This window comes from Amblyomma mixtum, chromosome 6 (genome assembly GCF_055824585.1).
Source record: "Amblyomma mixtum isolate Tamu chromosome 6, ASM5582458v1, whole genome shotgun sequence".
Taxonomy (NCBI): Eukaryota; Metazoa; Arthropoda; class Arachnida; order Ixodida; family Ixodidae; genus Amblyomma; species Amblyomma mixtum.
Window position 1 is genome coordinate 49848942 of NC_143017.1, and position 12825 is coordinate 49861766.

General features: G+C 50.0%; 1 protein-coding gene and 1 long non-coding RNA gene across 4 annotated transcripts in view; both read left to right on the top strand.

The window, feature by feature from the left end:
• Positions 1-4885: 4885 nt before the first annotated feature.
• LOC149339055 (uncharacterized) lies at positions 4886-5851 on the top strand. The gene is made up of 2 exons (XR_016283777.1): positions 4886-5095; positions 5715-5851. It is a non-coding gene; the product is annotated as an uncharacterized LOC149339055 (long non-coding RNA).
• Positions 5852-11521: 5670 nt separating this feature from the next.
• The window catches only part of gem (transcription factor CP2 like gemini), a 57008-nt gene continuing 55704 nt past the window's right edge, over positions 11522-12825 (top strand). For all 3 annotated transcript variants that reach the window (XM_089547870.1, XM_089547871.1, XM_089547874.1), the window contains exons 1-2: positions 11522-11902; positions 12488-12538. The gene's annotated coding sequence lies outside the window, so the exon portion shown is untranslated. The remainder of the gene's footprint in view (positions 11903-12487; positions 12539-12825) is intronic.

Genomic DNA, 12825 nt, shown 5'->3' on the forward strand with positions numbered 1-12825 from the left:
TGTGCTGATTGGCTGCGATCAATATTGGGAATGCGTCACTGGGAAGGTGAGAAAGCTGCCCAACAAGCTGACTGCCGTCGAGACGGTATTTGGGTGGGCAGTTCAGGGCCAAGTAATGTCCAAATGTCACGAGACAGTTTGCACACATGCTTTTGTCATGAGAACGACCGTGGCTGATCGAGAAACCGCTCCGATTCTAAAGATGTTCTGGGAGTTGGAAAACACTGGTGTGTCAGACACATCGACCACAAATTCAGGCTCCAAAGCCCTGGAAGAATTTACTAAAAGTATCAAGAAGATCAACGATCGCTATGAAGTAAAGCTTCCTTGGAAAGACGATGTGGAAATGTCTGACAACCGCGGAGTAGCAGAGAATCGCCTTCGATACTTAACAAAGCAGTTAAGCAGGAACCCGAGCCTCATGAGAGATTGCGACTCCGAGATGCGGCGTCTAATTGACGAGGGCATAGCAGAGAGGGAAACAGACGCACATTGCGACGACTCTCAGAGAGTGCACACGCCCCATCAACGTGTACTGCGGCAAAGCAGTACGACCACTCAAGTGAAGACCAGCGAGCTATGGTGGAACGGGCCGCAGTGGATAAGAGGTTCAGCTGAGGTATGGCCGGTTGAACCCCAAAAAGGAGACTTCACTGTTGAAGAACTTGAGCAGAAAAAGGAGGTCGGTGTCTTAAACTCCACCTGCGATAAAGAAGATGAGCTGCTGGATCTGAAAGAATTCAGCTCTGTATCTAGAGTGAATCGAGTAACAGGTTGGATTTTCCGGTTCGTGAGAAATCTGCGATCTGCTGACAGGAACTCGGGCCCTTTGACTGCAGCAGAAATCGAACATGCGGAAAAATTTTGGCTCAGAAGAGTTCAGCAGTCAGCATTTTCTGCGGAACTGGAAAGCACAAAGAAAGGCAGCCGCATCCAAAACGACTCCGCCTTGAAAGAATTCGCGCTGTGGACAGACGAAGACGGCCTACTGAGGATTGAAGGGCGAATCTGTTCCACAGAGACGACACTCGAAAAGCGACACCCGATTGTGCTCCCCAAGCATCATCGCTACACGACGCGGCTGGTGCACCAAGCCCATCGACAGCTGCTTCACGCAGGCGCAAGGGACACACTTGTGCAGCTGCGAGACAAGTACTGGATTGTGCGGGGGCGTCAGCTTGTGAAAAGTGTTGTGAGATCGTGTGTGGTGTGTAAACGGCACAGTGCCTCGCACTTCGACGCAGCAACAGGGCTGCTTCCCCCTGACCGGACGTCCCAAGCGGACCCGTTTCAGGTCGTCGGCCTCGACTTTGCCGGTCCCCTCATGGTGAAGGAGAACAGTCGCACCGTGAAGTCGTACATCGTGCTCTTTACGTGCGCTGTGACGCGGGCCGTGCATCTTGAACTTGCAGCAGACATGAGCACAGAACGATTCATACAAGCTTTCCGTCGTTTTGTGTCACGCAGAGGCTTGTGCCGAACTATTTACTCTGACAACGCTCTTTCGTTTAAACGAGCGTCAAAAGATATGGGCATTTTGTGGAAGCTCCTGCGGCACCCTGAAACTCAGAACCATTTTGCCAATTCCGGCATAGAATGGAAATTTATAGCGGAGCGCGCACCGTGGTGGGGTGGATTCTACGAGAGGCTGGTCCGTAGCGTGAAAAGCGCGCTGAGAAAAACGATCGGACGCCAGTGCCTAGACGCCATTGAGCTGTCAACAATCCTGGCTGAGGTGGAGGCAGTAATAAATTCTAGGCCCCTCACGTACGCATATGAGGACCCTAAAGACGGTGCTCCGCTCACGCCGTCCAGTTTCCTGACGGGAAGACGCTTGACTGCTCTTCCTTCGCCTGAAACACGAGCTATCGAAGCGTCCGCCGCTTCTCTCCGGGCGCTCTGGAAGAAGAGAGGGCGAATGCTAAATCTTTTCTGGCAGACATGGCAGCGAGAATACTTGGGGCAGCTACGCTCGGCCTTTGCCTCTAAACGACCCAGAGCTGTGACTCCCCGAGTCAGAGAGGTTGTTTTGGTTCGAGAGAATCAACCGCGACTGCTCTGGAAAACTGGAGTCATCGCTGCCGTCTTTCCTGGGCGAGATGGCAGAGTTCGTTCTTGTGAGGTCAGGATGCCGCAGGGGAGGACTTTGCGACGCCCTGTTCAGTTACTGTACCCATTAGAGTTTTCGGAAACGTAGAATGAGCAAGCCCATTCGGCGGGGCAGTGTTGAAACTTCGTTTTCTCTTCATGTTTACCCTGTGTGTCCTTTGTATATCATTCTCTTAAGCCCGCTTCCCGAGACGGAAACCAGACACCTCTCGCTTGTTTATGGCCGGCGGCGGCTCCCCTCGGGCGACGAGACTCTGGGAACCCGAGGGGAGAGGGGCCAAAGGTTGAGACGGGCGGAGAGCTGTTCCGTCTAGAGGGGCATTGGAAAAGGGCAGAACGATCGGGGAGCCCCAACGATGAGCATGTAATTTCTCGAGCTCTTGCTCCCCTCCTAACGAACAGTTTGATTGTTTCTTGTTTCTTGCAATAAACTAAGTTACATAAACGATAACAGTCTACTGTCTACAACGAGGAACTAAATCAGTTTTAGTTTCTACAGACGATTCGTTAGAAATTGGCGTATGTATCGGAATGTGTTGAGGCCACAGTCGGTCTGGCTTGGGTTAGTGAGTACGATCTCGTGTGTTACATCGTCAAATGCCATTTTGAGATCCAAGGCGAGTACTACCAGGTCATTATGTGGGCATTCGAGGGGGTCAAGGACATCCCGATTGAGTTGCAGGAGGACATCCTGTGCGGATCTGTGTGGGCGGAATCCGAACGTGGTGCTCGCAAAGACATGTTTGTGTTCAGGATATGCAGATAACTGATCCCGCACCATCGTCTCCATTAGTTTTCCCTCACAGGAAGTGAGAGAGATGGGGCGGAAGTTATCTGTGTCGATTGGTTTGCCTGCTTTAGGAATAAAGGTTCCCAGAGCCGTTTTCCAGTCGACTTGCACGGCGGTGTTCCGACGCCAAATCACATTCTATGTCGAGGAGGTACTCATACGCTGATTCGGGCAGGTTCTTCAAAAGCTTGACGGTGACCTTATTCCTTCCCGGCGCAGTGCCCCGTTTCATTTTTGCCAGAGCCACCCGCAGATCATGGAGCTGGAAAGGTTGATCCAGCTCCGAGTTCTCTTTGCCTGCATAAGAGTATGCAGATCCACGGGGGTCTTGGGCTGCACACAGATACTGGTCCCGAAGTTTCTGTGCCGGATGAGTTGTGTTGCCAGGGAAAGCATGCATGGCTCGCTGCAAATATTTTTGTGTTTCGGTTCGTATTTTGGTTGGGTCGATTAGGGCTCGAAAGAGACGCCACGTGTTGCGGCTGGACATTCGTCGCGTGGCCGTGTTGCATCTATCCACCCAGTTGGAGTCAGCGTATTGGGCCGCGTACTCTGCCGCTTTCTGGGTGAGCTCGACAATTCGACCTTTAAGCTTTCTATCGTGTTTCTAGCGTCGCCAAAGGCGAATGAGGCTGCGACAGGCTTCCCAGAGTTGTAAGAGGTGGTTATGCACGTCCGCCCAAGCAACCACAGATATCCGTCGGACGTACGAGCTAGATCCGAACGTCCTTTGCCGAGATCGGACGTCCATCGGACGTACGAACACAATCCGATTTCGGATATCCGTATTCGTGCATCCGCTGGACGTACGGACAGTGTCCACTTTTGTATATCCGCATGAGAGACGAGGTGGACGTCCGAAGGATGTAAGGTCGAGTATTTTCCCAGGCCATGAGTATGGACGTTTTTTTATTTCACAGAAAATTCGAGTCTTTCGTGTATGTATACTGTTTTATTTGCATCAGTTGGAGGGTTTGACGCGAAGACGATTGTAAATTGGTACGATTCCACTCCTACCTGAAGTGCAAGAGCCGCCAACGAGCTAAATTTATCTAAGAGGAGAAGCAGGTGTTGCAGAATTTTGCAAGAACTCAATGACTAGTTTTATATTTATAAAACTTCTCCAAATTAGAGGAGTTGCGCGACATGTCCACTGTTTTGCTAGCTAAACTTGCCATTGGAACCATTCGTAAGCATCAAAACCAATGATCAAAACTCCCGTGCATTCTGCTATCACCGGAGGTCGTGGGTTCGGATCCCACCGGCGGCAGGTGGTTGTTTTTTCTTCTGCTTTTCTAATCAGTTATCTTTAAAAAAAATGATAACATATTCAGTAATATTCTAAATTGATCAACACCGCGAAATAAATAACTTCAAAAAAAATCCCCTGTGCCCCTTGGTTTCTGTGGCTGTTGGCTTCTGTCATATTTATAACGAGCCCCTCATCCCCTTCCCTTGTTTGCTTAATTGCCTAGCGAGGGCCTCGATTCTGGCAGCCTTGACGCCTTAGGAAGCATAAGAGGGTTCTCACGCAGCTTCCACCCTCTCCGTTCGATGACGTTCTACGTCACACCTGCGGTAACTCAGGACGTTCTACGTCCGCCGCTTGTGAACGTGGGTGGCGCTGATGAACACTCTCAAGGTTAGGTTACTTGTAAACATAAATACCCCCGAAAGCAGAAGAATTGACAGCCGTCGCCGTAGCTCAGAGGTAGAGCACCGGACGCGTAATTCGGAGGTCGTGGGTTCGGATCCCACCGGCGGCAGGTGGTTGTTTTTTCTTCTGCTTTTCTAATCAGTCATCTTTAAAAAAAACGATAACATATTCAGTAATATTCTAAATTGATCAACACCGCGAAATAAATAACTTCAAAAAAATCCCCTGTGCCCCTTGGTTTCTGTGGCTGTTGGCTTCTGTCATCATCATAGATGTCAGTTCGCGGTCAGACCAATCCAATCCATCAGTACGGCTCCGTAGCGCTGTTGTTGGTATGTCGCGTAGTGTTGTCGCGCAGATCTTTATAGCTCTGCTATTATAAAATGTGGCTTTGTTCGGTCTGTGGACGAAAGTTGTATGTAACTTAAGCAATTCGAAAGATACGGGAAGCGCCTGAAGCTCTTCTGGAACACCGGAATCCCGTACTGCGTCGACCTTGGTGTAAAGAAGGCTTAGTGCACATGTGATTGCCTACGAAGGTATGTATCCAGTACACTTCTTGGAACTTTGCTTCTAGGACAATGCAGCATGCTCATATAACATTCGTTCACAGGACAGTGGGAGCAGTAAGCGCGAGGAGATGGCTTCCCCAAGTGTGTGCTGTTCTCACACTTTCGGGAGCCTACATCACACAGCTGCGGCAGCCCTCAACTCGCGCGACTAATTCCCACTCCTCTTCAAAGTTGCGGGACGGAGTGTTTTCGCATCTTGTTAATATTTAAGGCATCGCTATGTTCACTGTGCCTATGTAAAGAGTGACAACGCGCGAAAGGCAGACCATAGGAAGCACGTGAGGTCGCAGTGGTTCGCAACGGAAGCTTTGCGGCTTTCTGTGCACAGTCGCGTACAGTGCTGCGCAGGTTAGTGCCCTAAGGCCCATGAAAATAAATAAAGAACAGATACATTGTCAAATATGGTGTGGAAAAGTGAGAGCTGTTATTGCCTTATACTTATTGAGGTGTTTGTTAAAGTGCATTGTCTGTTATACTTGCAGCATTAAACACTTCTATTAATTGGTTCCAATGTTTTTACTTTGGCTGCTGCATTGTGCCATTTGTTTCACATGACTGATGTTTGCCGCGTTCTTTTTTATTTCAGAAATCCTGTGGGTGGGAAGATTACGGATGTGTCCCAAGCTTGCCACATTTGAAGAGTCACATTTAAGAAATTTTCCGAATGTAACCCATTGCTCTGCTGATGTATCATCAACCACAATAAAATATGCGTGCTATGCATCAAATTGTTTTTGGTTTTATTGCATTGCGCGGAGTGAAAAAAGCACGCATGCACCATATATGCGAATATTCGAGAAAGATCCGCCAATGGACGTACTCAACTGGACGTCCGTCAGCGGGCGAACCGTATACCTTTGGCCACCTTTCGGACGGCCTACGGACGTCTACCGGCTCTTTGCGGATGTTCAGCGGACGTACAGAACATCCGAAATAGACCTCTGTCGGCCGTCCGAAGGATATCGGTGGTTGCTTGGGCGTGACCGCCTCCGAGAGCTGGATCGAGTAAGACTACTCAGCATGGTCCCAAAAGCTGCTGACACACCGCTCACATGAAACGCAGGGGAGGATCGGCAGTGTCATGATCGTACTTCTGGCCACGTGGGCCCGAGCAAGCAGCAACGAGCAAGCAGCTCGTGATGCCCCCCCCCCCCCCCCCCCCCTCCTAGCCTAAGTTGATTAGGGCAGCGGACTTCCTTGACCGGAGGTGACCACGGCGGCGGCGACGAAGGTCGAAGACCGGCGAAGGCCGAAGATGCGAAGGGGGCTGGCGAGTGGATTAACAGCAGCGGACGCAGCGGCGACGATGCTGGCGTGAGGCCGAGTCTACCCTCGGGTCGCCGGACGACGGAGTGGTGCTACGCACAGTCAAGCGGCTGCCGTTAATTGAAAGACAGCTGTGTCCTCGGCAGAGGTCTCGTGTTTCGGACATCCGGCGGGGAAGCACGAGGACGTTCACCTGCTGGTAGACTACGGGAGTTTCATTTCCCGCAGTGTTTGATTGCTCAGCATCTACCCCTTCCCATCGAACGAGCTGTGAGAGAGCGGAACAGCCCAGCACCGCCCCTGCCGTGGGTGGTAACACCAGCGTCCACATCTGTCCATCCGATTGGACAGCGTTCTTCAAACTTTATTCCCCAGTCAGGGATCTGGAGAATCCGAACCCTATTTAACTCGGCTGTGAGTGTGGCCGAGGGAGACGCCTGTGAACTCCCGTCGACTTCGGTTGGCGAAGAAGTTCCCTTCCACTGAGAGTCACTCTCAGTCGCTCTTCTGTAAATAATGTAAATAATTGTATAACGTTTTTTTTTTTGCCTTCCTCCTAACCCATAACCCAGTCTCCCATCCTCCTCGTCCCATCACCGGTCAGGCCATGCGCAGAGAGTGCACTCTGAGGAAACGGGGCGAAAGTAGAAATCAAGCTGAGGAGCGGGAAGAGTTTGGGTCTGGAATCGCCTCCAGAGGATCTGCTGGCAGTGGGATAGGCGGGGGTGGGAGGGGGTAAAGTTGACGGGCAAGGCGTGCTTGTTGTGTGAGTTCGGAGAGCGTGTGTGCCCGCTCCCTCGAGAAATCCCGGCAGGGGTCGCCATTAGCCCGGCAATAAGTACTCGGGCTATGTTATCGGCGGCCTCATTTCCAGGATTGCCAGAGTGAGCCGGCACCCACACGAGCTTAATACGCCTATCGGAATTTAGGGTGCGCGTTCTCCCTATCTGCCACGCGGAGGGATGGACGCGTCCTGGGGTGAAGTTTGTGGGGACACCTTCGCCCCCTGCGTTAGCTTCCCCGCAACGCACTCCCCTTAGTTGTGTTACTTTAACTAGCAGGGGAGGGCGCTCGCGTCGCAGCGACACCAGGGCCACGGATGGCCTGTTTGGCCGCTCGCGCGCGGGGGAAGACGGGTTCTCTTTGGCTCGGCATCGGGGAAGCGCGTGGACGTTCACGCGGAAGGCTCCGCTCTTCGCCGCGGGCGCCTCGTGGTCGGAACACGCTCCCGCCACCCCGTCCCGTCCGGCCTCGGAGCTTTTCCCTTGCCCTAGCGTGGGCGAACGTTCGCTCGTAACCGTGCTGGTGAGTCGGACATCCTCGATTCCTCAGTGTATTTTGTTGCTAGCTGGAGTTATTGTTGTTATAGCAATAAATGCCTTGTTTGTGTCAGCCAGTGTGTCGTTCCTTTGTTCCCGCAGAGCAAGGCCCGCCGTGGTCGGCGAGCGCTCGGTAGCGTACGCGACCACGGGGTGGGGTCCGCGCGGTTTTGAACTGTGTCAGCCGCGGTTAAGCGGGGAGAACGGATTTATCTCCCCCATTTTAAACTCCACAAGTTAAGAATGGCTGTTTTGGAATCGCTAACTATATAAGCCGCATTGGTTTAGGTGATGGCTAATGTTCTGGCTGTTTCCTCTGCTTCTTCCAAGGTACAGGGGGTCTATGAAGTGGGCGAGTGCAGGGGCGGCTGTATGGTAAGCCACAGCTACAGAACGGTCTGGACCACAAGCGTCGTCCACCCAGTGCACATCCTCTGTAGTGCCATATTCTTTATGGAGAGCTTTTGCTCGCGTGACTCTTCGGGATTGATGGTATTCGGCGTGGACATTCTTAGGAAGGGGTTTGAGGATAAGGGCGACCTGCATGGCGCGAGGGAGAGAGATTAAGTCGGAAGCGTGTGCGGCTATGCGAATTCCAAGAGAGTCCAATATATGCGATCCTGTTTCTGTGCCAGCCAGGCGAAGGTACTGTGTGTGGCGATGTGCATCTTTAAGTTCTTGTATAGTGTTGTGCATTCCTAATTTTAAGAGCCTGTCCGTGCTAGTGCTCTTTGGTAGGTTGAGCGCTGCTTTAGCAGCCATGCGAAACATTGTTTTACGGGCAAAGGCCACCTCCGCCTCCAATCTCACTCCACCATCGGTCCAGCGTAGCAGAAATCATTTCTTATCAGAAAACGTAAGGCGCAGTAACTGTCACCTGATTGTGAACAAACTCTGACTATAACAACAACAAACTCTGACTATAATAACACCTGTCCTATACCCAGACCAACTTTTCGGCAAACCAGGAGACTTCGTACTCACCCTCCTCACATGTCCCACCTTACCTCATCCCCCATAACCGACTGTGGCGGAGTCTTACCGGTAGACTTCTGACCAGCACTTAAACACACAGGACCAGCGCCGGATCGTCTCCAGCGCTACGAGAAGGAGTACGTTCCAAGGGCCATCCTTCGCTTTCTAATAGGTGCCTCCTCACAGTTAGGGAGCACCTAAGTGCCATGTAGAGGGCTTCGCCCTCTCTGCTTATATTCTGTCGAAGAAGCGGGCAGTGGCGCGGGACGGAGCACTAGGCCCGCAGCCGTTAAAAAATCATATTTCATCTGTCATCATGTCGTCCTGTTCCTTGGCTTGCCGCCACGCATTAATATCGTTGGCAATAAAAGTTTCTGCCACCACCACCACTTCTAGAGGGGCTCCTCAACCGCGCTGTGAGGGAAGGGAGGAAGATGGGAGTGAAAGAGGAAAGAGAGAGAGGGGCCGTAGTGGAGGGCTCCGGAAAAATTTCGACAACCTGGGGCTCTTTAACGTGCACCGCACAGTACTCGGGAGCCTTTTGCGTTTCGCATCCATCGAAACGCGGCCGCCACTGGCGGGTTCTAACCCGGGTACTCCGGCTCAGTAGCCGAGCGCCCAGCGTAGCAGAAATGCTTTCAATTCGGCAAAACATCCTACATGCTGGCCCCAGCGTGTCCCGTTTGTCGGCGCCCGCATCATCAAAGCCCCGCTGATGCAAATGCGCGCATGAACGCGGCGAGGTACGCAGGAAATCATGCAAGTTCGCCGAATGAGAGAGACAGATAACGAGACGAAAAGAGAAAGCGAAGAAGACAGCGCCGCGCGCACCGCTCAAGCTACTTCCTTTTAGCGGCGAGCTGCCAATGGCGACCGAAGTGGGACACCCGAAGCGTGAAGGCTCACTTGCATGGTTGCGAAAAAAAAGAAAAAAAAGGTCCCTGCGCTTTGCTGCCAGGGATCCAGGACTTCCTGGCACGGGCGCCCCGAACATGTGGCGAAAGAAAAAGCGCACAAACGGAGAAATGACGCCGTGCCAGGCTTGCTTCACTTCTTTGTTTTTGTTGTTGTTGTGGTTTTTGAGATCACCAGTTTCGTTTGTTTGCTCTCGTATGTAACGTGTTGCATGAATGTGAAGCGGGAAATCTGGGCTGCGCGCTCATAATTATTGAGTGACGCACCGAATGCCCTTTTCTTCAAGAAGTTCTCAGGTTATTTTTATATATTTTAAGCTGCGTGTAAATTTGAAAATAAATAATTAACTAAAACCGACGCAGAGCAGCTGTGTCATTCAGATTATAGACTAAAGAGCAATGCAGGAAGGGGCAGTGAGTACCAATTTGTAGTTAGGGCCCTTATGAGAGATTCGTGAACGACATAGTTACGACTTGCAAACGCAATAACTTTGCCGCTCTAATCCTTTGGTGCTGTCAGCATTTTTCCGTTGAACAAACTTCCAATACTTGAGCGCATAAGAGAGAAAAAAACAAGGAATGTCATGACATCTGACATCTGACCGTGAAACGAAAGTATAATTTAATATTTTATACATATAACTACACTTTGGTCACTGCAAATCAGTCTAGCTGAACGCAACAAAATGATATACACTGCAGAAGAAAGAAAGAAAGAAAGAGAGAAAGAAAGAAAGAAAGAGAGAAAGAAAGAAAGAAAGAAGGAAGGAAGGGAAGAAAGAAAGAGAGAGAGAAAGAATGAAAGAAATGAAGAAAGAAGGAAAGAAAGAAATGAAGAAAGAAGGAAAGAAAGAAAGTGAAACGAATATGCGAATCTACGGGGATGGTGAGCATGTCTAGCTCAATCTGTGCTGTGCACCTTTTTACCTGTTGCGAGACAATTATACTGCCGATTCGAAATTAAATGCCAATGCGTACTGCTGATGCACGTGTCACGTCCTCTTTCTGACTGCATGAGCAGGCTTGATTGCATGCGCTTTACGGAACTGTTTTGTGAGCACTTGCGCTGATCCGCGAACACGCACTTTCGTCGCAAAACAGTTGGTTTGCAACTGGAATGCGACTAAACTGCTAAACAGATCCCAGCATGCGTGCGATCTCGAGTTCAACCTCCGCATACGTAGCGAGGACGTCGTGTGACAATAATGTCACAGGCAGTGCCTCGGGCAGCGGATTGTTTGAAATTCAGAGTTGTTGCTATGGGCTTTACCAACAGCCTACAGTCTCTATCCCTCTCCCCAGAAAAATACAAATTGGCGCGTATGGGCTTTTAACGGCCATCATTCATCATGACAGCCACGCACATGTCTGGAGACAATGGGTTTAACCCCTTGCTGACAGTCTCTCCCCGCGCCACAAAGATAAACGTATGTTCCGCAGAATTAAAAGCAAAGGCAGCTCTTGATCCTCAAGTAACACAAACGTGTAACAGTAATCTGGCTATCCAATGGTTTCCCATTTGCACCTTGTGGACTCCATTTTTTTGTGTTTGTTCTGCTCAATACCTTTTTTTTTTCTCTTCACTTCTCCCTATTTGCTTTTCGTACTGCACGAAAAATACACGAAGCGGTATTACATAGGCACGCTACCGTTGACACGAAAGCAAAAAGGCCAACAAACACACCGTCGCTGCGCCGATTTAGCAGGAAGCTGGTTGAACGGTATACCGAAACCAAAACTAGGTCGCTGAAAGCGAAAAAAATTGCGAAGCCTTGTTAATAAATTTGTGTGTGTTTTGTTACTCATAAAAGTAGCCGAATCTTTATGAGTATTTTCAGTGTTCTGAGGACAACATTCCAAGGAGTTTTGACCTCGCTAGCTCTATCGCGACAGTTCACGCCGTCTCGCCTTTTGTCGGTTGCAGCGTTTCTCACGTGTAAATGCTGATATTTTTGTGTACGCTGTGGGGGTTTCATGTTGATGCGACTGAGTGTGTCCTCGCCGCTGCAAATTGACTGTCATTTAACGGAATCTTATCGTCAGTGAAATTTTCAAGTTGAATACTCGTTTGGTGACCAACTTCCGTCGCCGTGCTCTGCCTCGGAGTGTCTCGCAGCCAGCCGTCGCTTTTTGTATTTTGTGCCATGGTGGTATCAGCTGGTGCTCTTCTGTACTACCCCACGAAACGTCGTGTAGTGTGACCCGTCCACCTTTGTGCGGCATCGTTCGAATATCTTCGCTTCAAAGTGACGCCAGCGAGTGGCTAAACGTTTGTCAGTTTCACCGATGAAGCGGAGAAGGTGAGCAGATTGGCTTCTTTCTGCCTGTCCTTGTAGCCGCCGCACGTATGCCAGCAAATGAGGAATGGTGCTTGAGCCATGCTGGGATTCTCCAGTGTCATTGTAATGCTTAGATTGAGCGGCTTCGGTTGCTGTCAGCTGCTCTTTTTTCGTTTTTTGCTTTTTGTGTGGAACGAGGCGCGAGTCTTTCATGGTTGCGCGCTACTTGAATATTCAGAGTTCTCTTATCTACTGTTGTCTTCCGTGCTAACTGATCGACAGTCTAGGAAGTGTGCAGCGGACTCTGGGACATTGGTGCAGAAGTCTTGTCTCGACAATCATGTGTGGTTTCTTTCTGGTGTGTAGATATATACTGATAGTGTGAGAGCGCAGTGTTAGAGCAAAGCGACATTTTTGCTAGCATGCTGGTCGATGCACTGAATGGGCGAAGCACGAAACATTGGCACTTTGCATCCTTTCAACTATCACTGCACTGGGATAACGTCAGTGGTTGGGGCAGTAAATTGAAGAGCGTAAGTCGCGCTTGTTTGATCGTTTTCATCTGCGTTTAATTCGCCCTTTCATCACTGCAATCCATCTACGCAGGTGATACGAGGTTACTGCTGCTGTGAGCCTTCTAAGACGGCTGTAATTTGTGTAAGTTCTGTCATTTAATTGCCTTCATAGCTTCTTTCTGATGATGTGTAAATTTTTTAGTGTGTTTGCATACTTTCAGAAATGCAGTGACAAGCATTTTTTTAAGGACTATTATATTATGACGCCAAGTGTTCTTTTTTTTTCTGTGAGAGCTTACTGCCACTAGTGCAGTCTACTTGATAATCATTTTGACTGTTATGAACTGTGTGCATACTGCACATTTTTATGCAATACATAGGTGATGGATGATTAAAGTAATGTTTGTTTTCAGTTGCCGGCAACATTTT